This window comes from Uranotaenia lowii, chromosome 1 (assembly GCF_029784155.1).
Source record: "Uranotaenia lowii strain MFRU-FL chromosome 1, ASM2978415v1, whole genome shotgun sequence".
Classification (NCBI taxonomy): Eukaryota; Metazoa; Arthropoda; class Insecta; order Diptera; family Culicidae; genus Uranotaenia; species Uranotaenia lowii.
This window is the reverse complement of record NC_073691.1, coordinates 11,117,324-11,144,065: the sequence shown is the minus strand read 5'-3', so window position 1 is coordinate 11,144,065 and position 26,742 is coordinate 11,117,324. Positions and strand designations below refer to the sequence as shown.

Below are 26,742 nucleotides of genomic sequence, written 5' to 3'. Positions count from 1 at the left end.
CAGCTTCCGACAATGTTTATCTTGATTGTGAAGAGGCTGAAAACTGTCGACAATGCACTTTGTTGAATGATGATGACACCTATTATTAGAAACTATTTTTAAAATGTCCCTCACTGTGATTTTTTTTTTTAATTGTCTTTTGAATCAAAAAGATTTTTAATTTTTTTCTGATTTTTTCCGATTGATCACTCCTTATTGTTTACATTCTATTAAATTAAAATTGAACAATTTCTAAAGAAGAAAGAAAAAATCCACATATGTTTCGCAAAGCTAAATACCGCATTTTATGTGCGCTATCGACCATTGAAATTTGCCCCCTTTTCTTAGGGGCAACTTCTCGAGGAGAAGATTTTTTCTTCCATTTCGTTTCATCTTACCATTTTCATTCCATCCTTCGTTTTCTAGTCGAACTATTCCAAACGATTGATATTTGAAGCATTTTTATTTGCCAATAAACTCACTCATTCGTTCACCGGTAGGTATTTTGCCGTTTTTTTTCTCCTCTAAAGGCCCTGGCTGCGTGGGTCTTAAAAATTAACGAACAAAAGCTCAAAAACAAACATAAACATACAAACTCATTGAACACACGAAAGGAGAAGATTTGCATTGTAAGCAAAGGTGCCTTCTTCAACTTTCGTAAACAGGTGTGAATTTAAACTCAAAAAGTTCCGAAAAAAATCATTCGGGAGTAAGCCTATGTTACCCATATCGAAAAATTTAAATAACCTCTAATAAAATGGAAACAGGACAAAAACTTGTAGAAGCCAGAAAAATTAAGATTTTGGAAGCCAGTGAGCTGTAAAGCCAGAAAATCAACATTTCGAAAAGTTAAAAAGAGTCACAAATTGTCAAAATGAATAAAAAAGCGTCCAAAATAGTCGAAAAGAGTTCAAAAAAAGGCAAAAAGAATCAAAAGGAGTCAAAAAAGTCAAAAAGATTCAAAACACCAAAAAAGAGTAAAAAACAGTTTAAAAATCGAAGTTCAAAAGTCGAAAAAGTACAAAATGGTTGAAAAGAGTCAAAAAAACAAAAAGAGTGGAAAAGAGTCAAAAAGCGATAGAAAGAGTCGAAATGGGTTGAATCGAAAATTGAGTTGAAAAAAGTCAAAAGAGTCAAAAAGAGTCATAAAGATTCTAAAAAAGTAAAAAAAGAAAAATTCTACAAAAACCAAAATTATTCACAAAAGGTCAAAAAGAGTTAAAAAAACATCTAAAATAATCAAAAAGATAAAAAAAGAGTCAAAAAAAGTAAAAAGAAGTCTAACAGTGTCAAAGAATGTCAAAAAGAGTAAACAAAATTAAAAAACAGATAAAAAACTAAGAGAGTTAAAAAAAAGTGAAAAAATGTAAAAAAATTAAAAAGGGAAAAAATTAAAAAGAGTCAAAATGAGTCACAAAGAGTCAGAACGAGAAAAAAATCACAAAAAGGTCAAAAGAGTAAAAAAAATCTCAAAAATACTACAAAACACTCGAAAAGGGTATAAATGAGTAAAAACGTGTCAAAGAATGTCAAAAAAAAATTAGAAACAGCCAAAAAATCTAAAAGAGTTAAAAAAAGTAAATAAGAGTCGGAAAATCAAACATGTAAAAAGAGTCAAGAAGAGTTAAAAAGACTCAAAAAGAGTCAAAAAGAGTCAAAAAGAGTCAAAAAGAGTCAAAAAGAGTCAAAAAGAGTCAAAAAGAGTCAAAAAGAGTCAAAAGGAGTCAAAAAGAGTCAAAAATAATCAAAAAGAGTCAACAAAAGATCAAAAAGAGTCAAAAAGTGTCAAAAAGAGTCAAAAAGAGTCAAAAAGAGTCAAAAAAAATCAAAAAGAGTCAAAAAGAGTCAAAAAGAGTCAAAAAGAGTCAAAAAGAGTCAAAAAGAGTCAAAAAAAAGTCAAAAAGAGTCAAAAAGAGACAAAAAGAGTCAAAAAGAATCAAAAAGAGTCAAAAAGAGTCAAAAAGAGTCAAAAAGAGTCAAAAAGAGTCAAAAAGAGTCAAAAAGAATCAAAAAGAGTCAAAAAGAGTCAAAAAGAGTCAAAAAGAGTCAAAAAGAGTCAAAAAGAGTCAAAAAGAGTCAAAAAGAGTCAAAAAGAGCCAAAAAGAGTCAAAAAGAGTCAAAAAGAGTCAAAAAGAGTCAAAAAGAGTCGAAAAGAGTCAAAAAGAGTCAAAAAGAGTCAAAAAGAGTCAAAAAGAGTCAAAAAGAGTCAAAAAGAGTCAAAAAGAGTCAAAAAGAGTCAAAAAGAGTCAAAAAGAGTCAAAAAGAGTCAAAAAGAGTCAAAAAGAATCAAAAAGAGTCGAAAAGAGTCAAAAAGAATCAAAAAGAATCAAAAAGAGTCAAAAAGAGTCAAAAAGAGTCAAAAAGAGTCAAAAAGAGTCAAAAAGAGTCAAAAAGAATCAAAAAGAGTCGAAAAGAGTCAAAAAGAATCAAAAAGAGTCAAAAAGAGTCAAAAAGAGTCAAAAAGAGTCAAAAAGAGTCAAAAAGAGTCAAAAAGAGTCATAAGGAGTCAAAAAGAGTCAAAAATAATCAAAAAGAGTCAACAAAAGATCAAAAAGAGTCAAAAAGTGTCAAAAAGAGTCAAAAAGAGTCAAAAAGAGTCAAAAAAAATCAAAAAGAGTCAAAAAGAGTCAAAAAGAGTCAAAAAAAATCAAAAAGAGTCAAAAAGAGTCAAAAAGAGTCAAAAAGAGTCAAAAAGAGTCAAAAAGAGTCAAAAAGAGTCAAAAAGAGTCAAAAAGAGTCAAAAAAAAGTCAAAAAGAGTCAAAAAGAGACAAAAAGAGTCAAAAAGAATCAAAAAGAGTCAAAAAGAGTCAGAAAGAGTCAGAAAGAGTCAAAAGAGTGAAAAGTGGAATAGAGAAAAATGAAAAGGTTAATACTTAAAGAGTGAAAAAGTGAAAAAGTGAAAAAGTGAAAAAGTGAAAAAGTGAAAAAGTGAAAAAGTGAAAAAGTGAAAAAGTGAAAAAGTGAAAAAGTGAAAAAATGAAAAAGTGAAAAAGTGAAAAAGTGAAAAAGTGAAAAAGTGAAAAAGTGAAAAAGTGAAAAAGTGAAAAAGTGAAAAAGTGAAAAAGTGAAAAAGTGAAAAAGTGAAAAAGTGAAAAAGTGAAAAAGTGAAAAAGTGAAAAAGTGAAAAAAGTGAAAAAGTGAAAAAGTGAAAAAGTGAAAAAGTGAAAAAAACAAAAAGTGAAAAAAACAAAAAGTGAAAAAAACAAAAAGTGAAAAAGTGAAATAGTGAAAAATTGAAAAAGTGAAAAAGTGAAAAAGTGAAAAAGTGAAAAAGTGAAAAAGTGAAAAAGTGAAAAAGTGAAAAAGTGAAAAAGTGAAAAAATGAAAAAGTGAAAAAGTGAAAAAGTGAAAAAGTGAAAAAGTGAAAAAGTGAAAAAGCGAAAAAGTGAAAAAGTGAAAAAGTTAAAAAGTTAAAAAGTTAAAAAGTGAAAAAGTGAAAAAGTTAAAAAGTAAAAAAGTGAAAAATTGAAAAAGTGAAAAAGTGAAAAAGTGAAAAAGTGAAAAAGTGAAAAAGTGAAAAAGTGAAAAAGTGAAAAAGTGAAAAAGTGAAAAAGTGAAAAAGTGAAAAAGTGAAAAAGTGAAAAAGTGAAAAAGTGAAAAAGTGATAAAGTGAAAAAGTGAAAAAGTGAAAAAGTGAAAAAGTGAAAAAGTGAAAAAGTGAAAAAGTGAAAAAGTGAAAAAGTGAAAAAGTGAAAAAGTGAAAAAGTGAAAAAGTGAAAAAGTGAAAAAGTGAAAAAGTGAAAAAGTGAAAAAGTGAAAAAGTGAAAAAGTGAAAAAGTGAAAAAGTAAAAAAGTGAAAAAGTGAAAAAGTGAAAAAGTGAAAAAGTGAAAAAGTGAAAAAGTGAAAAAGTAAAAAAGTGAAAAAGCGAAAAAATGAAAAAGTGAAAAAGTGAAAAAGTTAAAAAGTGAAAAAGTAAAAAAGTGAAAAAGTAAAAAAGTAAAAAAGTGAAAAAGTGAAAAAGTGAAAAAGTGAAAAAGTGAAAAAGTGAAAAAGTGAAAAAGTGAAAAAGTGAAAAAGTGAAAAAGTGAAAAAGTGAAAAAGTGAAAAAGTGAAAAAGTGAAAAAGTGAAAAAGTAAAAAAGTGAAAAAGTGAAAAAGTGAAAAAGTGAAAAAGTGAAAAAGTGAAAAAGTGAAAAAGTGAAAAAGTGAAAAAGTGAAAAAGTGAAAAAGTGAAAAAGTGAAAAAGTGAAAAAGTGAAAAAGTGAAAAAGTGAAAAAGTGAAAAGTGAAAAAGTGAAAAAGTGAAAAAGTGAAAAAGTGAAAAAGTGAAAAAGTGAAAAAGTGAAAAAGTGAAAAAGTGAAAAAGTGAAAAAGTGAAAAAGTGAAAAAGTGAAAAAGTGAAAAAGTGAAAAAGTGAAAAAGTGAAAAAGTGAAAAAGTGAAAAAGTGAAAAAGTAAAAAAGTGAAAAAGCGAAAAAATGAAAAAGTGAAAAAGTGAAAAAGTTAAAAAGTGAAAAAGTAAAAAAGTGAAAAAGTAAAAAAGTAAAAAAGTGAAAAAGTGAAAAAGTGAAAAAGTGAAAAAGTGAAAAAGTGAAAAAGTGAAAAAGTGAAAAAGTGAAAAAGTGAAAAAGTGAAAAAGTGAAAAAGTGAATAAGTGAAAAAGTGAAAAAGTGAAAAAATGAAAACATTGAGAGTGAAAAAGTGAAAAAATTAAAAACAGAAAAAGTGAATAAATTAAAACGAGAAAAAGTGAAAAAGTGAAAATGTGAAAATGTGAAAATGTGAAAAAGTGTAAAAGTGAAAAAGGGAAAAAGTGAAAAAGTGAAGACGAGAAAAAGTGAAAAAGTCGAAAGTGAATAAAAAGTTAAAATTTAAATGTGAAAAGGTTAAAAAGTTAAAAAGTGAAAAGATGAAAAGGTGATAAAGTAATAAAAAATCAAGAAGTCAAATAAAAAAAAATCAAAAAAATTAAATAGCTAAAAATGTGGAAAAAGTCCCAAGGAAAGTTTGAAAGTTTAAAAAAACATAAAAAAAAAGTAAATAAGTCAAAAAAATTAAATATGCTAAAAAATTTGAAAATCAAAAAGTCTTAAATCTTGCAATAGTCGTTAAGTTAAAAGGTCACTCAGAAATGCTGCGAAATTGTAAAACCATGACAAAAAGATCAAAACCAATTAAGAAATCAAAAACTTATCAGTCAAGGTGTCAACAAATTTGAAATCTGAAAGTAAAAAGTCTGGATGTTAATAAAAATTTTAAATTGCAAAGTGCACTAGGAAAATTTATTTTTAAAATTCAAATCCACTGTTATTTGTGTAAATTTCTCTAAAGATGATTTGGATTAGCCTCTAATTTCTTCAACTGGGCAAAACGGGAGGCTAAAAGTGGAAACCCAGGAACGAAATGAAATAGAATAGGAAAAAAAACTAAATCCGAAACTAAATCAGCCGCGTCTACAGTTGCGGTTTCTTGTTTCAGTTGGCTTCAAAAAGTAGTGGCGAGTCTAGTTTTTTTATCCATCCGCGGTTATGATGGATTATTGTTTCAAGGGATTTTTTCCACGATATGGAACTTGAAAAGTGGAAAGAAAGCTTGACCTTGTTGGATTTTGATTTTTGGACGGCGGTTTAGTTTTTGTGAAGGCGTTGGACCTTGCCGAGAAGTTGTTACTCCCCAGGTTAAATTGGGTGGTGATGGGGGCAGGTCAGCGCCCACCGAATTCGATTTGAAATTGAAAGTGACATTTAATCTCCAGTTGTTCCCTCAACCCGTGGTTCTTCATTAATTTGGACGAGTTTATTGTTTGTTTAGTTTTTTTTTCCTCAATCGAAAATTCCGCCTCACCGGTCAGGTTTATCAATCGCAAGTCTCCCTCGAATGAATGATATGATTTTTGGGCGTACCTTTTTTCGGTGTTTCCTCCGATTGGAACTTGATCTTTCACTTTCGCTTTTGTCGGTGAGCTTTAGGGGTGTGATTTAATCGATGGAAGACTGAAAAAAAAATCTAATATTTCCAAAAATATGACATGACGTAATAGGAGAAAGTTGATTGGTTAAATTTTTATCCGAAGCACTGCAGTCGGATTTAGATTTTCGAACGTCTCGTCTGTTGAAAGGTTGACGAACCTTAAGCAAATTCCTACATTATTTTCCGCCAGTTTGCAGACTGAGCGTGAAGAATTTCTCGAGAACACTCCCTTCTTAAGCCACAACTTCATGCTTCTGATTCTTCAGAAAAGCGAGAAAAAAAACGAAAAAAAAAACAAACAACACATTTAAACTTGAAGAAAGCAACGGTGTGAAGGAGAGTTAAAATATGTATAATTAAAACGATTCAAACCGAACAACGTTCTGAACGGTTTTGTTGCGGCGAATTAGCGGTCCTAGATTGAAGGCCCTAAGTGAAATAAATTAAAATCGGAACTAGTCTTTCCAGGTAGGCAGGAAGGCAGTTAAGGAAACGTTCAGTCGAAAACCAACACCTCTTGATTGGCGGCGCTGATTTATGGGCTCAAGGCTCGATGATTGATAAAGTGCTAGAGATATGATATGATATTTTAGACGACGCGACGGGTGAAGGTTATTGAACTTTATTTCGGTTAACTGTTTTTTTTTGCGATTTTCTCAAAGTCGTTTAAGCAGTCTAATACAGCATAAAAATTATGTTGGTTTTTAACATTTTATTGATAGAGTGTCAATAAGGGATGAATCATCCGCGAGGATGAAAATTCTGGAAAAAAGGAAAACAACTAGAGTATCAATCTCGAGAATTCGCTGAAATAAAACAAATTCGGGAATTTCCAAATCCCGAGAAACGATCAAAAATCCCGGAAATTCTCAAACCAAATAAATAGAGTTAAATTTCCAAAAAATTAAACGACCTTTATTGGGACCAGACCACAGAAAGTGTACTATGTATGCCATGGCCGGAATTCGATCTCATGATCCTTGGCGTAGATGACTCGAACTCTAACCACTACGCCAAAGCCGCAGGCCTGTTTGGAAGAAATTTGAAATTTGCGTATCGAAATTCATCAATTTCAAAATTATTGTTCAACTTTGATGGGTCATAACACTCATCAGACTCAAAATAATGACTTCAAGCCTTTCAGTTTTGTTATTCGAATTAAAATGTTACTATTTCACTGACTCAATAATTGCTGTTCTTGTGTAAAAAAAAATCTCAAGATAGTGTAAGATAATAACAGTTTGAAATTTTTCTTGGTTTCATAATTTCATAATAGAATGATTGAAGAATAAAAATAGTTTGAAATGTTTCACGAAGTAGGCGATGGTTTGTTGGTATCGCAGGTGTTTTTTTTTCGGTCCGTCACAGTGAAAATTATATTTTTGAAGTTTAAGTAGTTTCTTATTGTTAAATTGTAATTTTTCTTGAATCAGTGTATCAATAATTCCATGTTCCATTGTTTGTGCCCGAACCAATTCTCCGTTAATTTCTTCCATCTCTAGCAGGTTGAATAATTCGCTACAAGAGGAAACACACTTTCTACTTCAACGATTGGTAAGTTCGTTCCATTCTCATTCATTTATTCTGAACTGATGTTGCAATTCTGGAGTTTCCACCCGAAAATTTTTAGAAGCCTACAAATTTGAAAATTCTGAAATATCGTTTATTGATTTATGAAGAGACATGAGGTGATCCCCAGCAACTCGAGGGGAGTAAAGAGGAGTTTTTTTTCTATTTCAACATACTTTTTCAACTAAAGGAGTCCAATGTCGGACACATTTTCGGGTTTCATTTATAAAATTGTGTTGTATCCCGGAATTTCCCAGAATAAGAATACCCGAGCAGACTTTGATGCCTGAATCGATAGCAAACACTAATCAAAATAAGCTATCAATGCCAAAATGATAGCATAATTTAGTATTGAAATTTTGGCGATGGCAAAACTAGCCTTCATTAAAGCATCAATATGTCGATATATGATGCCAAACAAATACCTAAATAAGGCATTGAGACCAAAATGAAAGCACTATTTGGTTTTGGTTTTTCAAAGATAACAAAACAAGTCATCATTAAGAGTCTCCGTCGTGCATTCAACGTGCGTGGTTGTTCGATCTCTTCGGGTCGGTGTAAAGCTAGTGTTTTGTCGGTTTTGGGAGTTTTTTTATCTGGGTTTTCTAAAAGATAGTGAGATGAAATTTCAAGAATCGGAAGGAAAAATCGATTTCTTCTATCAAAATAGGATTTATTTGAGAAAAAGGCAGGGGAACAAGTGTTGAATAAGAGATTCAATCTGGAATGGCAGCCACCCATGCAAGAGAATCGCACGCAGGCCGTGAATGGGGGAATTGCGATGCGATAAAGTTGTGAAGTTGTTTTGGTCTTAAAACCATTTTTCATTATCTTAAGTGTTCAGTGATGACCTAAATATAAATAAAATGCGTAATCGGCTAGAATTGGTCATGCAAATATGGCGGAAAAACCCAGCCGTAAACGGGGAATAAGTGACATCAAAAAATCGTGTTGAAAGTGTGGGTGAAGGTGTGGGTGGAATGGTTGAATGTGAGTGAGCAGATGATTATAAAGCCAAGCGAAAATCAGGGAAAAATATTCCCTATATTCAATTATGAAGAGAAAATTGGGATGATGTGTGTAAGTGGTTCAATTAGAAAAACATACCAAACACACACAAGTGCATGGTCGTGGGAGAGAATTTTCGATGCAGTGGAAGCATGAGAAGAGAGAAAACGTGATGATGCTTAATGGCGCATTGAAGATATGCGGCATACGAATTGATGTGGTGGTAAAATGCTGGGAGAGAAGGAACTGCTGACGATCAATGACTATGAACCCGCCACTGATTGGAATATGCTGTCAATTCGAATGTGATGCGCCTATCAAAAATTGAACTGCGCACTGGATATTTGCTTAAAAGAGGATGGATTGCGGATAATAAGCATGGATGTTCAAAAGCTAAGTATTAAGGATAAGTTGTTAGTTGTTGTTGGTATAGAGAAGCATCTTTTCAGTTCACTTTGCGTTCCGGCACCAATCGTTTTAATTTTACTCAAACGACCATAACGTAGAGTTTGTTTTTCTTTGATACAAGTGTTTCCCAGCTCGCTATGTTCAGGCCAGTAGAAAAAACTACTTGAATGACGGAAAGTTGCCTAATTGAAATTATCTATTATTATGTGTATAGCACCAAACCGAATAGCGACAGTTTTACTAGCGACACTTTTTACTAGCGAGATTTCTGTCACTCGAAGGTTTGTTATCCTTTTTTCAGTCCAGTAGGCGGTTTCCATGTAGTGCATAAACTTTGTTTTTGTTATTTATTGTTGATTTTCCTTAGGCCATCAATCGCATACTCCAAGTCTCCTTGGAAACTCACTATACCTACGTCGTTATGATTTTCAACGTCGCGACGTGTGCGCCGTGTCGCTAGTAGGCGAAGCTGCTATGATTATTAGCGCTCCTATTTTGGTTTATATCTGCATGTATAATATTTTATCTGATGATTGCTCCACAGTATCGCTTAACTTATAATGATTAATGCTACTTTCCATGGTCTTTTTATATTTTATCATATTTACTGATACAATTTCGTACAATAGATGGCCAGAAGTATGGTTTAAACTTAAATGACTGTTTCTATTTCAGTTTATTTATAAAAGTAATTATTCTATTACGTGTTATGATAATCTGTTTTCACCTTTTTGGTTTTCTTCAATTTCAAGTTATTTTCAGTCAGTATGGTTGATTGTTGCATAATGTTGATGTCGATTTCGCAAGGAGCGACGAATATTCAAAGGTTTTTTTTTCATTCGAGGGTTTCGAAGGGAGCCCGGAAATGAAGGCTCATGCTATTCTAGCCGTGTGTTCTTTTAGCAGAGATGAATTTTACAATATGTTTAGGTGTTTTACAATAGGGCATTTACAAGTGTTTTTAGCGAAAACGACATAGTTACTATTTTCTAAATACAAATCAAATGAAACTTTATTGAATGTTGGATAAGGTAGGTCTCGTATAACAAGGTAAGAATATAAAAAAAAAGTTAAGAGGTGAGATAATAATGATCATCATTGTTTGTGGCGTTATGGATTTCATTTCATTCATGAATAGGATCGAAAAACAGAAAATTTTAAAACAGTTTATCGATTCCTTCACAAGTGCAAAACACGCACATACCTACATACAGATTTATACATTCAAATTATAATTCAATATTTTACTTGCATTATCAGGCTTGATTGCATAGCTGAGTGATGATTCATAATAACATAAAAATTGTTTGTTTTAGATCAGATGGAAAATGAAATGGTTACGAAATGGATTAAGGTCGGTTACAGCTACAGGTAAGCTAAGAGTGTCTAAAGGTAAGATTGGTAAAAAGGTAAGACTATTTTGCAAATATTCCATTGAATTGAATATATAATATAAGAACGTACAAACATTTGCCAGCTGGGCAGGTATCTACACGAATGCGGAATACCTGTCGTAGATTCCTAACACTAAATACGTTATGAGTCTTATACGGTTGCGAAACTGTTTGTTCGTTCTACAAATAAGACATACACCTACACGAAACATTTTCATTACATGACAGTTCACACGAAGCCATGGTGTCGGGTATGCGGTAATTTGCATTGAAGATTGGCCGAACTAATAATCTAAAGGATGCAAGTTGGCGCATGCGTTGGCGAAACTGCGGTGAATCCGTGCACCCATGGTGGATTATCTACATACATACATACATAACAAAACAAGGCATCATTAAGGTTTCATTTTATTACAAAAGAGTATAAAAGTTAGATCAAAATGATAGCATGTTTTGGTATTAAATTTTCTGTGATGAAAAATTAGATTTATTTATTTGTTCAAATTAAATCGATCTGAGCAAAAACAGCAAATTTGTTCGTTACATACATAGTGCGTGCATTTTGAGTGTTGATTTTTCAGTGATTGCAAAAATCGGTATCATTAAGGTATCATTATTTTGAAAACTGTTGAAAATGAAGTTGATATAAAATATAGTCTGATAACAAAAATTGGTATCGTTAAGGTATCTTTTATTTTCACAATTTTAAAACTTAATAATTTTTTTAATTTTCATGCAATAGCAAACGGATAACAAAACGAGGTTGAGAATTGAAGCTGAAAGTTGACAAAATTTGTTATTAAAAGTCAAACTTCAAATCCTTTTTCCATTTTTGATTTTGATTGATTGATTTGATTTTGTTTGATTGAAAATTTTCATAAAATTAATCCTTCATGCAATGTTGTATTTTTTCATGCCAAACGATTCTTTCCATTTGAAAAATTATGTTTGGTGAAGTTTACAGATTTGCCCCTTTAGTTGATCAAGAACTGCTGTTTCTCGAAAATAGTTTTCATGCTTCTTTACACCACAGTCTCATATATCTAAATACAGACCCCGTTTGTTTTTGGCAACATTCGATTTTGGCAACATCCGATTTTGGCACATGTGCCAAAATCGAACGAGTTTTAGAAACCATTACCTTTGTGTTTTCTTTATAAAAGGGCCAATATAATTTAGGAAAACACCACAAATACGTTTTTATGTTCTGAAATGGTGATAAAATGCAGCAATAAAAATCAAAGATTCTTAAAAAATTTATAAAGTACTCAAATATTACAAAAAGATGAAAAATTCAAAAAGTTGAAAAACAAATTCAAACAAAATACAGAAAATGACAAAAAAACAACTGAAAAATGGTAAAGAATGAGAAAAACAGCAAATATGACAAATAAAAACAACCATTATTAACAAAAAAAGAAAAGTGCAAAATGCATCAAAAACATGATGGAAAAAAATAGAAATGACTACAAATGGTCGAAAATTGACTAAAAATAACGTTTTTAATTTAGATAATAGTTATTCTGTAAAAATAACTTTAAAAAAAAGTTGAGAAAAAAATCCGTTCGATTTTGGCAACACAAAATGCACGGACATGTTACCAAAATCGAACGGGGCCTGTTATTTTATTTATTTTATTTTATTGTTTTTTTTTTTCAAAAACTATACTAGTTAAAAGGTTTTTTTGTGGTTTGTTTCTTAATTGTTTTAAAAATGGATATAATCTCAACTATTTACTTTTTATTCGGCTGATCTATCGTCAAAAAACACTCCCCATATGTTTGAAATCTATGTAGGATAAGTTGAAAACACTTTTAATGTTGAATGTAGTGAACCTTCATATAAGAGAAGCGACATCTGATCCCTCTTAAAATGAAATATGTGGCAACATCGCCGAAATCTTGGACTAAAAAATTCCCAGCACTGTTTTCTGGCTCAATGTTCAAGCTCTAACGTCAACGCTCCTTAATCCAACAAAATAACATTGAACTCGATGCCCGAAGGATCGCGATAAACGGTATGAATGACTTGAATTTCGTTAATAATCAGTTAGCTTTCTAACTAGAAACATGATTCACCAAAGCATTAAAAAAAATTGCATCTAATCATAATTTCATATGACCAGCTAAAAAATTATCTGTTTGAACTATAACAACAATCGCAATACCTTCCTAGGTTGAGTTTTCAATAAGAAAGGTAAAAGCTCTGCGACAAAATGCTCGGATCGATTGGAATCGATTTTGACAGTTCTTTTGCTCGATTGGAATTTTGTGTTTCAGATGTCACTTCTCTTATATACAGGTTCACTAGTGGAATGTAATATTTTTTTCTTCAGCTTACTCTTTTATCTCGTTTTTATTTTGGAAATAACTTGTTTTTGTTCATTTTAAACACGAAACTTGAATTTAGTAGTACTATCTTGTATTACTCAATTACTCTCGAATATTTAGATTTTATTTATCGTTAACTTTGTTTAACTTTATTTGCACGAACTCATGTAAGAGTAAAGAGCACTCACACTTATTAGAGTTTCGAAATATTTAAAAATGCATTATTGACAAATTTTTCATGTTTTTGTTTCACAATAAATAGATTTAATGATTTTGTGCAATATTGATTGTATGAAATTTTTTGCCTGGAGACATTTGTCCAATTTATTGAAAATTTGAATTAGTTTTCACTATTTCCTCAATCCCTCACTCCCTGTGTGGTATCACAACTCCTAGCGAAAAAAAAAAAGATTTCTAATTTGTTCCGGCCCAACTCACAAATCACGATTATTGGACCGTAAAAATTATCGAATATAAGTGTCGCATGAAGTTGAAATAGAATAACATAATTTACAAATGATTGGAATTTAATAAGTTCTTTTTCTGATTGAATTCCTTGAAGTGGAACCACCCCCACCCCCCCAAGAAAGGGGAAACAATGCCAAAATCTGGTTCTCACTTTTTAAGGTAGATAGCACAGTTCTGCCAAGTTTTGGTTTCACTGAACGTTTTTTGATACCTCGTTTAGCCAGCTTTATCAAAGAAGTTTTGAGGGCACAACGATGCCATATTTTTATCCTAGTGAACACCAAAAAGTGGCATCATTATGCCCTCAAAACTCGTTTCAAACCGTGGGCTAAACGAGGCATCTTTAAGGTTTCAGTGAAACCTACACTTGGCATAATCCTGGTATCCTTATATGAAAAGTGAGACCCAAATTTTGGCATTGTACCACCTTTATTCGGGCAAAATGATACCTCAATTTACTTTCAAGGCATGATAGCAAAATTAGGTATTATTTTGCCATAAAAGTCTGCTCGGGTAGTCAGATTTTCCTGTTCTTGGAAACGTTAAAAAGGCCAAGAAATGGTCACTCTATTAAATGCATAGTCACATTTTCAAAGGTGATGGAAAGTATAAGAGCAACATGATTTTTTTTTATAAAGATACAACGGCTCACTGACGGGACTTGAACCCGTAATTTCCTGGCGATACGCTATAGCATAGGAGGCCGAAATCCTGCGGTTGCGAGGCAACTGCCGATCCAAGAACGGCGGTTGAAGACCAAGGCTTTTGATCAGGAAGTCTGCGTCGAAGCAATAAACATGCAGGGAGCATCGCAAGTGCAGAACGCTGAATCGCTTACGAAAATGATAGTAGTGGTGTGCGACATATGCTTAAATGCTCAGAAGAAGTATACTCAAGTAGTGGCGACGACCGGCTTACTGGTGGACCTCAAAAATAGTCGAACTGCGTGCTAGCAGCCTTACAGCCAGGCGGCGAGCTCAACGGGCGAGAAATGTTGCCAACAGAGAAACGAGAGGTGCTGCTTATCGAACAACCATGGTGACCTATTGCGATGAGCATGGAGAACTGCTACAGAGCACTTTGCCAGACCATAAACTACACATGGGACCAAGTCATTGAGTTGCACTAGCAAGATTCGGTAGCGCGAGATCGTCGACCGAAAAGTTTCCGGAAACATTGAAGGAGACCCGCACAACACGCGAGTCCACGACATCGAGCCAGTAACGAACGATGAACTTGTGGCCATCTCTAATAAACTTATTGTTGGAAGCACTTTGCAGTGGAAAGGAGAGATCTGTTCTGTTTGGCGGTAGAACTTGGAATATTTTATTTCTAATTCGCTACCGTAAATACTAAACCATTTCCATGGTTACGATAACTAATTGTTTATTCATTGTAAACAAACATCATGCGTGTGTTGCTATTAATCTCATTGATTGCTTCGATAGGACGAATCTCAACACTCTTCCTCAACATACGCATTTCACAGCCTACTAACTGGATACTAGGATACTCCTCTTCAACGTTCGCACCGGAACACTCTCTCGCCCCTGTTGCAACTCGATGAACTTCCATGGCACCAGTTCGACGACTTTCACCGGGATCTGGCACGACGAACTTCCAGTGCCTTTCGGGCCGGCGACCTCCCAATGGCTCTTGCTCGACGACCTTCCATGGCTCTGGTCTCGGTGACCTTCCTGCGGCTCGAAGCTTACCTTTCACCACGATGCCTTTCCTGAGGCCTGACGCCTCTACAACACGTCCAGCTCGACGACCTTCACTTGGCTTTCCAGTCCGACGATCTTCCATGGCACCGGCTTGGCGACCTTCTGTGGTACCCCGCCCGTAAGTCCTCCAGTGGATCCTGGTTCGACGACCGCCACCCGGTTCCTCACTTGACGACGTTCCATGATACCCGGCTCGCCAACCTTCCATGGCTTTAGGTACGGTGACCTACCAGTGGATCTGGCCTCGACTCGCTTTCTGGCTCCGGTTCGACGACCTTTTTGGTTCCGGCTCGAAGCTCTTATTTTGACCCGACGCCTCACCAATCGCACGACGACGTTCCGCTGGCTCCCGACTCACCGACTTTCCAAGGATCTAGCCTCCAGACCCGATGATCTTCCTGTTGGCTCCTGGTCCGACAACCTTCAACGGTCTCCGGTTCGTCGACCTTCCATTGGCTGACGCAGTTCTTTTCGGGCCACGGGTGCTTTGGGCAATACTTTCATCGGTTTAAGCTCATCAGCTCGCCACATTGCCCGGAATGCGTAGATATGTAGAAATCGGCAGGTTCATGTTAAGGTATAGGAAACTTCTAGCTTTGAACGCTGAGAATGTTGTGAATGGAATGTGTCACGACGAAAATTCATGGCGATATAAAATCGACGAAATTTCGCAGATCTTGTGCGATCTGATAGAGTTCAGGAGAGAGGAAGAACGGAGAGAAAGAGAAAGCCTAGCAAATTTAGCAAACGAAAGGAAGATCTCGGGTCTCGTATGACACCACTTACCAAAAGCAACGCGATCTTAGGGCACAAACTACCCCTTGATGTAGTGGTATCATAGGATGAACCCAAGGGGAACATCAGGCACAGGAAGCCCAAGGTGTTCACGGCACCAAAAACATCCAGCTGTTATGGTTTGGAGTAAAATTTCCATCTTGTAGAATAAAAATAAAAATAAAAATAAAAATAAAAATAAAAATAAAAGTAGATTTCTTGCATGTAGAGAAAAGATACCATTTATGCTGCTTATGTTATATGAGGTTTTAGGGAATTAAACTTTGCTGCAATGACACCTTATTTCCCGAAAATTTTAAAATATTTCTTTTAAATTAACTAATAAAGAAAGAAAATAACCTTTGTTTTATTTAAAAAAATGTGATTTTTGATCTATAATTTTTTTTTCAAGAAAAATTTGAAAAAAGAAGCAAAATGTTTTGTATTGATTAGGATTAGACTGTCAATTTCCCAGCCACTTTAGCGTTCCCGGGAATCGGGAAATCTGACGATGCTTTTCCCGGGAATTCTCGGGATGCCGGGAAGCATTCATAATGAAGATTTTAACACTCTACTGCGTAAGAAATCATATATATAAATGATACTTTAAGGTAGTATTATTGAAAACTTTGATCCCAATTTTTCCATGCCTCAAAATTTCAATAACGAATTATAAAACCCAAGACCCAAAAACTACATAAGTACTTTAACCGACTGATTCTTGCGAGCAAAAATTTGAAATAATTTAGAAAGATTTTTCACTAACGATAGTAGTTAGTTAGCTAGACTTCAAGTAATTCACCTAACAATTATTTTTTTCTGGTAACTACCCTTTTGTTACAAAATATGTCATTTCTTTGCCGATTATTTTGCAACTGTCAACAGTTCTTTTTTAAATGATGAGTATTGCAAAATAGAACATTAAGATGTTTTTGTAATGTTTCTTTATTTGAATTGTTTGGTTTTATAGATTCTTTGTCGTTTTTCACTTTTACACTAAGTTTTCGAACAAAAAAAAATTTTTTTATCAAATTCAACTTATTAACCAGTTTTAGAAAAAAAAAGTTTAAGTCTAAGCCATATATCAAGGAAGAATTATCATTTCTCAATCTGATTCATTTTTCCAATTTCAATCGTGTAAATTTTTAGAAATTTAGCACTTTTCATTGGCTTTGGGAATTTACGGGATCTTTTAGAGTTGCCTGGGATTCGGGAATTCACTATTTTTTTTATTCCCGAGATTTTTCGGTCGGAAAATCCCAAGAAAAACACACTTGTATTCCCTCCGATTATTGAATGTTTGTTTTACAAAAATGTAAAATTTTCAATAATAAAATAACGCATATTGAAGATAAATCAACGAAATGCAAACCGTTTCTTTAATTTATGTGAACAGTTTTTTTTATAGAATTAGAATAGAAAATCAACGGAAATTAAATAAACAACCAACTAAAATTTCAAAACCTGATTGACAATTGGCTTTTTTTAAATTTTATAGGCAATTCCTAAACAATAAGTTTTAATGTCAATATAAATTTTTAATTTGTTAAGATGAAACGCGATAGGATTTGTAGTGTTCATTGATTTTCCTCAAGTAAAATGTAAAAAAGATCCAATTTCTCATGACTTTTCAATGAAATTAATGGAATTATCATCACATAAAAGATCACAACATTTTTTGGTAAAATCAGATTTTTATCACTAAAACACAGGTTTTTTTTTTCGGCAACCTTGTTAAGCTGTAGCTAGTGAGACGTACTGAGTTAGAGTCCCGATAACAATAAGAAATTTGTGGGTTCGAATCCCATAAGGGTCCGATAGGTTTTTTTTCCCGTGTAATTGAATTTTAAGGAATGTTCAATCAAATTTCTAAATTTTCATGTGGTTCAGCATAATGTTAGTGTTGCTTCGATTTCATTATAAAAAAAACACGATAAAAAAACAAATTGTGTTGTAAAAACGAAATTTTTGGAGCAAGTTTAAAAAAAATTATATAGGTTTTTAGGAGTACTGAATATTTGATCATAAAAAAATTCGTTTATTTTTTTTATTTTTGTGAGTTATTTTTGGGTTTTGACAAAATTTGCCCTGATCTTGCCCGTATTTTTGGTGTACAATTACAACCGGTATAAGGAATGGTCCAAAACTTATGAGATTTCGATCCAAATTGACGCAAATCTATACCGTTTGACAGTGAATGGAACACGAATGGGGTTGCCAGTTTTTTTACTGGATTAGATCTTATTTCGTTGGTCCAATTTCTTTATAAACTAGACCCGAAAATTGATCACGGATACAGGCGTTTATAGAATATGTTCTTTTCCCTTTTCAACTTTATCTTCTATATATCTATGAACAATGCTGAAAGCTAAGTATGTAGTTCTCTTCAATCAAAAATATAAATTCGGCGATGTGTTAAAATTGAACTTAAAGAAAATTCGTCATAGGTTTGGTTACTTAATGGAATTAAAACATTAGAATCAGAATCCAGAGTTAGAATTGAAAATCTAAATTAAGATCCAAATTTGAAACTAGAATTCAGTAGCAAAAAACACATAATAAGAATCTAGTTTTCGTTAGTAAAACCAAAAAACATTAAATTATTTCAAACAAAGTAATAACAAATGCCTCAACTGAAACAACTTACTTTGAATTTCAAAAAGTGGAATCAAACAAAAATCGCTTAAGTAAGCGCATCGTGTAGTGGTTCAAATCTGAATCGAAAACCAAAAAACGCAAAACCAAGAAGTAAACAACGAGGCAAACAAAATAAGAAGGAAGAACAACTTTAAACAACGGAGGAAATGGAGAAATTAGTCAAGACATTCGTCACTCACTTCTGCCTCGACAATGACGGCGCTCTGGTTCAAAACCAAATCCAATTCCTCCGCTTCCAGCTTTCCTATGGTTGTTGGCTGCTGGAAGTCCGGCGCATTTTTTTTTATTTTGACTTTAGTTATGTTTTATCTTTTTGGCTTGTTGTTTTCACTCCACTCCACTTTTTTTCGTATATTTCCCTTTTTTCCACTAGCTCACTAACTCACGCGCACTGGATCCAAAATTCCACACTTTTCGATTTGTGCATTGGATCTCGAAGATTTTTTCCGGTTCCAGTTGGTCGGCTAGATGGCTGTTGAGGTTTTTTTTCCTACTTTCTTGCCACTCCAATTCCTAGACGGCGGATTTGACGGCTCTATTTTTTTACGTTTCGAAAATTGGCCCCCGCTCCAGGCAACTTAACTTCTACGCCAGGAGTTTTCGAAATGATCTCCCCGTCAAATGATTAGAATCCAATTTCGTTCCAATTTGGGGCCCCTTTTTAACCCTTTTTTCCCTCCTCGGCTGGACATAAATTGTGAGATGATTCTTCTACCGTTTACCGCTGAATCCAATGATCGGTTTTTGTTTTTTTTTCTCGGTTTTTATTGTTGAAAATATTTAGGTTGTGATTCACTGTTATTGAACTTTTTTTATCCACCGGGTAGGAATCTTTTTTAAATTTAACTTAAATCACTGTTTTCCACAAATTCAAAACATCACTCACTTTTGATAGAAATTTTATTATTTGTCAAACTCCTTGACGAAATTTTTCAACACTTTTCGATTTTTAAATTTTTAAACTCTTCCTCTCATCTCATCGTTTATCTATCAATCACAATCAAACACCAGATAACGATTCAATCCCAATCACCAAATCGCGATCACCCCCACGCATGCGCGGAACGCGTCTCATAATCGAAACAAACAAACCCGCGAAGCCACCCGGCTATAGAACGCGAATCGGAATAGGAACGTATCGACCCCGAAAACAGAAGAAAGTTTCCGCCCGCTATTCAAAACAATCTTCAACAAACCAACCACACCCCGCGCGCGAGATGTTGACGATCGCGCGAATCGGCACACAATAGCCCGGGCGCAAGTGCGATCGCGAGCTTTCGGTTGGCTGGCTGGTTGTGGCTATCGGGCTTCGGGTGGGCCCCTTCGTTCGGGTGGTTTTTCGTCGTCATCCATCGTATAGAAGCGAGCCTCTTCACTCGCTCCTCGTCGTGGGGCCAAATTAAGTCCGGTCTAGTAAACGTCTGGTGCGCGAACGGTTTTTTTTTTGTGCCGACCTCGTGGTTAGATGAAGTCACTTTGCAGAACTAGGAGACGCACCATCTGCAACTATTATCATTGAATTATTGAACAAAATTAAAACAGATCCAACTCCAGCTTAAATTTCCATCGGGTAGTGGATGGAAATTTAAGCTGGAGCTCCTTATCTGAGTAGCTTAGATGCTATGTGCAGTAATTCTTTTTCTTGCATGGCGACCATTGAAAATTAGCTTAGCTTAAGTTATTTGACTACTCACATCCACCTCGAATCGTTGAACCCGAAATGCTTGAAAACTAATCATAATGATGAATTTCAAAATAATATAAAGGGTGATACGGTCAAAACTTGGTCAATATCAACTTGACGCATTTCTTTCAATTTTGCATTTAAAAAAACCTGAACACCCCTCATTTTGAAGGTGTGTGTGTGTAGAATGTTGCTCCTATTTTGATTTTGGAATTCACTCTTCAGTTGTCGAAATGCCGTCTAAGGAAGAAGAGCAGCGTATCAAAATTTTGCTCGCGCATCGCGAAAATCCGAGCTACTCGCACGCAAAGCTGGCAAAATCGCTAAAAGTTGCCAAATCAACCGTTACAAATATAATTAAAGTGTTTGAGGAACGTTTGTCGACAGCCAGGAAGTCTGGATCGGGGAGAAATCGAGAACCGGAAGGCTGATGTCATGCTGAAGCTACTAGCAACGCAACGCGTTCACACGACAAACCAGCTCTCATTTGATCTCCATGGAAAAAGCGCAGACCTGTCATACTGAGCGCTTTGTAAAGCGCGACAAATCCATGGAGATCAAATGAGAGCTGGTTTGTCGTGTGAACGCGTTGCGTTGCTTGTAGCTCCAGCATGACATCAGCCGAAGCCGCTGAGACGACAAAAAGAGTTGCCGGTAGTTTCAAGCGAAACCCTAACCTCTCTCTCTAAGATGCCGCAAATAAGCTGGGTGATTGTCTACAACCGTGCATCGAGCCAAAAAACGAGCCGGACTATCGACTGACAAGAAGGGAGTAACTCCAAATCGCGATGATAAACAAAATACGTACACGACTGTACACGACGATGCTGACGAAGTTTGACTGCGTGGTAATGGAAGACGAAACCTACGTCAAAGCCGACTACAAGCAGCTTCCGGGACAGAAGTTTTATACGGCAGAAGGAAGAGGAAAAGTAGCAGATACAGCTTCCGGGACAGAAGTTTTATACGGCAGAAGGAAGAGGAAAAGTAGCAGATATTTTCAAGCACATGAAACTGTCAAAAGTTCGCGAAGAAATATCTGGTTTGGCTAGCCATCTGTAGATACTTGTGGCTTAAAAAGCAGCATTTTCATAGCTTCTGGGACTATCAACCAAGAAATTTACGTGAAAGAGTGTTTGAATAAACGTCTGCTGCCTTTCCTGAAGAAACACGGTTGTTCCGTACTGTTTTGGCTGGATGTGGCATCTTGCCATTACGGTAAAAAGGCCATGGAGTGGTACGTCGCCAACAACGTGCAGGTGGTTCTCAAGGACAAGAACCCTCCCAACACGCCAGAGCTCCGCCCAATTGAGAAATACTGGGCTATTGTCAAGCGGAACCTAAAGAAGACCAAAAAAACTGCTTAGGACGAGCAGCAGTTCAAGGCAAATTTCTTTTCTGCGGCGAAGAAGGTGGACAAGGTGGCTGTACAAAATCTGATGGCAGGGGTTAAGCGTAAGGCCCGGCAATTCGGATTTGGAAAAGCGGAAGCCTAATTGAATATTTTTCCTGAATTTTATACTAATTAAACTTGAAAAAGAAATTTAATTTGATTTTTTAAATAGACGATTTCACTGATTTACACGCGTTTTCCCTTGAGACCGTATCACCCTTTAGATTGTCAAAATACGAAACACATTTTTGACGAATTTTCAAAGGTAGCTGTTTTTGAACATTTTGTCGATTTGCAATTTTTCAGGTTTTCACCAACCACACAATTGTAAACAAACAAACAAAGTTTGGCTCTTGAAGCTCAAAGGCATGGGCCGTTTAGAATAAAGAAGTTATAAAAAAAAGACATCGTTAGGGGAGATAAGGGCATATGGCCACATTAAAAAGGAAGCTAATTTAATCATAGAAAATAATATGTGAGTTACTTCATTGTTTCGTGTTCAGACCAGTGGTCGGAAAATCGCTCAAGAAAAGCAATCAGAAATGGTTTCTAGCTAGAATGATGCTACCTCCGAGTGCTGTGATACGCACGTGGTAAAAGTACCCATTGAATATGTGTCGAAAATCATCACTAACTTGATACAAGAAGATATACCATGCCCCACCGGAGGCTACCGTTGCTTTTCGTCACGTGGCTAATCGACGGTGATCGACATACTTGGTGATACATTTTGAACGTCGCTCCCTCAATCATTCCCGAACGTCTATCCTCGCATCATTGTTGATAATGCTCGTTATTGATAGACGATCATTAATGTTTCAAAAGGAAAAATCTGAATAAATACCAGGACCACATGTTCAAAAAAGCTGTAGCACATGCTGGACAGTTCATTGCGGTTACCTAGTCATGATTTTGTCCTTCTAGGCAAAACAAAAAATAAAAAATCATCTGATAGCCTACATAGATCGCTCAGAACTGATACATATCATTTATGATCCTAAAGGTTGAAAGTCGTTAGGGGAAGGAAATCAGCATCGAGACGTTCGATGCTGATAGTCTGCGTCCTTTTTTACCTCATCATGTATCGCAAAAGTGTTTCAAATACAGAAGCGTCGTTGTCATGCATGATTGTTTGTATGATTTGGTTGAAGAAGGAAAATTTGACTGCTTTGATTTTTTGGCTCTGAATGTAGTCAAGCATGGCTCAGTGAAAATGATTGATTTTCGGAAGCATGGTTCAGACACTAAAAAAGTCTAAATTCTAACGGGTTTAAACTAAAAAAAAAGTAGATAAAAACGTTTTAAAATACATTTTAAATTTTTTTAACAAAAGCTGAAAATCAGTTACTGTAGGGGCATAATAAGAATCCCTTCTGGGGCAGCATAAGCAGTATTAATCGGGGCACGATGAGCAAATTGAGGAACAATGTGTACACCATGTTGCAGTGCATATTTTATAGATCAAGGTGATTTAACGATCATAAGAGCTTATTTTCAGGTGCTCAAAAATTATAATATTTTCGTCACTTGAGAACCTAGTTGGTTTTTTTAAATATTTCTGTAAAGACGATAAATAGATATGTTTTTGCTTAAAATTTAATAATATAGGAACTGCAAAACAGTTCCTCATGAAAATTTATTTGAGAAAAATCCTACTTTCTTCGAAAATTGGAGTGCTTAATATGTCCCGGGTGCTCGGTATGCCCTTATCTCCCTATATCTTAGAAATGATTCTCGTTAACTTTTTAAGTTTATGTTTTTCGGAGATTTGTAGATTAAAATTAAACAATTTTTTTGACGCTTCGGTTTACTTCTTTCAGACACCCTCAGAAAAACTATATTTTCAAAAAGATAAATTACGAATAACTTAGAATTAAAACGTGATATTTCACACAAAACTTATCACTTCATTACTTTCAACACTTACGAATTGTTTCGCCGCGTGCTTCCTTAAGGGCTGTCTGATTTAATTTGAGTCAGATTTAAAACCGCTTCTAACAGCTGGCGTCCGTAGTTCTCGTCGCCGTCGTCGTGATGTCGTATGCTTTCTTCGTGTTGGAGGTCGTTGAATTTGAATTAGTCAAGTTTGAATCCATCGTTTTCTTCGAAAATTGTGGTGTCTTTCTCAATTTCTTAATTATAGAGAAGTATGTTTTTGAAAAAAATCGATTGCGTCTTGTTTGATGTTAACCTTGTTTCCTTTTTTGTGTTTTATATGTAATGTTTCAGCTGTTTCCCGTTTTCTTTCCTGATTTATTCTTTCTAAAATATACGTTTTTAACGAAATTGAACATGTGGTTTCGTTCTAGTTCTAGTCCCGTCCAGTCGGTTCCGGCAAACAAAACTTAAATGATTGATAAACCAAGTGAAAGTTTACACGGCTTAATAGTTTACGTGGATTTCCAGGTGGATTTGTTATGAGACAAATTTACTGTTACGGACCTAATAAAAATTTTGAAAAATTCGCGAACATTCTTCTTGTATGAAAAAGAACAGTAACTACACTCCGACTCCAACGAAAGCTCTCGCTCAGCACAAATATACGGTTCTCCACACCGAAGCTGAAGGCTCACTCAAGCCACGTGGATTCGGGCGCCGGCATAAGATACCACCAACTGTGAGCAGCTGATGAAAGCAAGAAAGATGGGTCTATCCCCAAGATGTTGAGCGGCTCAAGTTTTTCATTTCTTCGCTGCCTCCTCCTTCTTCGTTCTTCGATAAACAAGGTTTGTTTGAACCATTTTTCCTATTTTTTTGCGCTTGTTTTCATTGTTGTTGATGTTGTTTTGGTTTTAACATGTTTAAGGGCAAACGGAAACATGTGACTATTTTTTCTCACAGTTTTATAAAAAAAATAATCACAGTGAGGAAATTTTGTCGTGGGAGGTCGGTCTCAAAGAGGTAACTTTTGAAAATGCAATAAAGCAAACGGAAGAAAAAATGCATCGCTGCCTTTTTTCTACAAACTCAACATATTTTTCGGTTTTGCACGCTTATCGGGAAACAATTTTTCCTAAGACGACGCCCCCCATCAAATAAGTAAACAACAATGGAGCGCCAATCCAGCCATCGAACTTGAAAAGGTTGAAAGTTGCCGTGGGGTGCCGGTATTTTTTGCGTTCAACTTTGACAGACCATTCCGGCTGCTGCCTGTCGGAAGATTCAGTCTCAATCCATCAAAGCTCGTGTTTTGTGATGATGTTGGCGGCTCATTACGTAATGAAGCAGCAAAACATATTAATCAATCGCGATTGATAGGTCAAGAAGAAAAAAGCTTCAAGTCATCAACAACCTAATTAAAACGCAGACAACTCTAGGTTAATTTTCAATGGACATTAGGTAACCATTCCGAAAATTTAGACAATTTTGACCTTTTTGACAATCTTGACAGTTTTGTCAATTTTGTCAATTTTGACCATTTTGAAAATTTTGACAATTTAGACAATTTTGAAAATTTTGACAATTTTGACAATTTTGACAATTTTGACAATTTTGACAATTTTGACAATTTTGACAATTTTGACAATTTTGACAATTTTGACAATTTTGACAATTTTGACAATTTTGATAATTTTGATAATTTTGACAATTTTGACAATTTTGACAATTTTGACAATTTTGACAATTTTGACAATTTTGACAATTTTGACAATTTTGACAATTTTGACAATTTTGACAATTTTGACAATTCTGACAATTTTGACAATTTTGACAATTTTGACAATTTAAACTTTCAACTATAAAGATGTTGTTTTGAATACACGCTTATATTGAAAAAACTCATAATAGGTTTTAAGGTTACTCCATGAAACATACAGAAAAAATCAATAATCAAGCGCTTAAATTTGAATCTCGAGCGTAACCTTCAAACACGATTGAAGTGGGAAACATGAAAAAAGAGCCGTCTCGCGTTTGTCGATCGTAATCTGATCGCTTTATTGATGTGATGGATGTTATCAAACAAAACAACTGAAAATAGAGAAACAATTTCCAAAGATCCATACAGCTAAGGCGGGCAAACCCGCTGAGTTGGTAGTTTTTTTCAGCCAGCCAGCGTTTTGAGCCGGTGTGGTGGGTCGTGTGATCTGCAAAAATACGGCCCAAGGCTAAACGGTTAGTAAAGTGTAAAGCAGCGTTCAAATGATGTTGGAGCTTCTTCGATTTTGATGTTGATTTTGTACGCCTTTTTTCTCCTTAATCCAGTCGACTTGAACAAAAAACTGCATCTTTGCAAAGTCATGTGCTCACGTTTGTTGCATCTGCACAGCTCAGTCAGGAGTTTTTTTTCTCAATTGAATGGGTGCTATTGTGTTTTTTTTTTGCTCTTCATCTGTTTCTACTGCTCGCCTTGCCGCCAAGATGTAAACAATTGAGAAAAAGTACATATGTGAACGAGATTGAGGATGCAAAATGGGCGTGTAGTAAATTGCTGACAGGTGTCAAGTCGGATGTTGACTAATGCAATTTGCCTCGAGAGCTTCTTCTTTTTCCTTGAGTGGGTGGGCGACTGAACAATAAATACACTTTCTTCAATGATTGTTGAAAATTCTTCCAAAGGCTTAAGAGACGCCTTCAAGTGCTGACTTCCTGATTTATGCTTTCAACTTGTATTGTTTCTGAAACCTTCTATTGCAGAAAATCATTTTTATTTGAAAGCCTTTTAAACAGTTTAATTGATGGAATTTTCAAGGTTATCAAAATTGTCAAAATTGTCAAAATTGTCAAAATTGTCAAAATTGTCAAAATTGTCAAAATTGTCAAAATTGTCAAAATTGTCAAAATTGTCAAAATTGTCAAAATTGTCAAAATTGTCAAAATTGTCAAAATTGTCAAAATTGTCAAAATTGTCAAAATTGTTAAAATTGTCAAAATTGTCAAAATTGTCAAAATTGTCAAAATTGTCAAAATTGTCAAAATTGTCAAAATTGTCAAAATTGTCAAAATTGTCAAAATTGTCAAAATTGTCAAAATTGTCAAAATTGTCAAAATTGTCAAAATTGTCAAAATTGTCAAAATTGTCAAAATTGTCAAAATTGTCAAAATTGTCAAAATTGTCAAAATTGTCAAAATTGTCAAAATTGTCAAAATTGTCAAAATTGTCAAAATTGTCAAAATTGTCAAAATTGTCAAAATTGTCAAAATTGTCAAAATTGTCAAAATTGTCAAAATTGTCAAAATTGTCAAAATTGTCAAAATTGTCAAAATTGTCAAAATTGTCAAAATTGTCAAAATTGTCAAAATTGTCAAAATTGTCAAAATTGTCAAAATTGTCAAAATTTTCAAAAAATTTTCAAAATTGTTAAAATTGTCAAAATTGTCAAAATTGTCAAAATTGTCAAAATTGTCAAAATTGTCAAAATTGTCAAAATTGTCAAAATTGTCAAAATTGTCAAAATTGTCAAAATTGTCAAAATTGTCAAAATTGTCAAAATTGTCAAAAT

General features: G+C 34.4%; 1 protein-coding gene across 2 annotated transcripts in view; it reads right to left on the bottom strand.

Annotated features, from left to right (window-relative positions):
• Positions 1 to 19,448, bottom strand: part of LOC129758259 (probable serine/threonine-protein kinase DDB_G0282963) — a 378,135-nt gene extending 358,687 nt beyond the window's left edge. For both annotated transcript variants that reach the window (XM_055756071.1, XM_055756625.1), the window contains exon 1: positions 18,404 to 19,448. The gene's annotated coding sequence lies outside the window, so the exon portion shown is untranslated. The remainder of the gene's footprint in view (positions 1 to 18,403) is intronic.
• Positions 19,449 to 26,742: the final 7,294 nt, after the last annotated feature.